Consider the following 1,244-nt stretch of genomic DNA (forward strand, 5'->3'; position numbering starts at 1 on the left):
CGCTTCAATGATGCTTCTGCATTATAAGTTCTGAAATATAACAATATTTATATTAGAAATAAAAAAAAAATTTATATTTTTAAAATACTTCAATTACTTGTAAAAATCTTCGACTTTCTTTTCATATGCATCAGAAACAAGTATTTTATAAGCTAAACCAACTACAGAGACAATTGCTGTTACAATTACTAGAGACTTCTTAGTTTTGGTAATATGCATGTCACGAAGTTGGGGTTTTTGTAATCTTCCCTCTGTAGCCATCTGAAATATTAATTTTTGTAATATTATAACCATATGCTATATTGATAGTATTTAAATATAAAAGTAAATTATTTACAATCAAACTTTCCTATTCCTATTACTAGCTAATATTTTTGAGATAACTAATTACCATTAATATTATTATTATTTGTTCATGATATACAAGTTATAATCAATATGACATACTTTAATAAAATCTCTATACTAAATTTTAACATAATAATTAAAAATTATAACGAAGAAAAAGATGCCTTAAAATAGTGAAAAAGAAGATCTAATATATCGTACAATATTTCATGAATTGTGCCAAAACAGGTTAAAAAATCTGTATTTTGAAAACGAATTTAAGATTAGTATAACATGGATATTACATAACACTCGATATTTCTTTTAAGTAAGAATAGTAACTAATTTAGTTATATAAACAATTGGAGAGTACCAAAGAAAAAAATTTTTACATACTTTTAGTGTTGGAAATACTTCGTATTTCAAACTTCAAATTATGTACTTTATACCAAACGTCGATAATACACTCCCCAAAACCTGCTGAAAACCATTCGTAAAGTTACAAACTGTGTGCCATGAAACTATAGCTGCGTTCTACAATCAATCTTTTATGATTTCATGTGTCTTTAAGAAATTGTTTTCATTAAAGTGAAATTTCTTCTTATATATTATAAAAATGACAATATCATTTAACATAAAAGAAATATTTATTATGCTAAGTTCAAATAACTTAAAAAATTAATTTTTTTTTATTAACTGAAAAAAGGAAGAAAATATATATATATATTTATATATATAAAATGATATATTTTTTAAATACCGTATGATATTATTAGTACAAATCTATTATAAAATTGTTTAAAAAATGTCAATTTAATAAATATAGTTATTTTTTTATTTTAAAATTGTATTACTAATATCTAATTAGTATACAAAAAAATTTAAATAAACATTATTTTACATTATAAAATATTTTT

This window comes from Eufriesea mexicana, unplaced genomic scaffold, assembly GCF_001483705.2.
Source record: "Eufriesea mexicana isolate 0111107269 unplaced genomic scaffold, ASM148370v2 scaffold6562, whole genome shotgun sequence".
Classification (NCBI taxonomy): domain Eukaryota; kingdom Metazoa; phylum Arthropoda; class Insecta; order Hymenoptera; family Apidae; genus Eufriesea; species Eufriesea mexicana.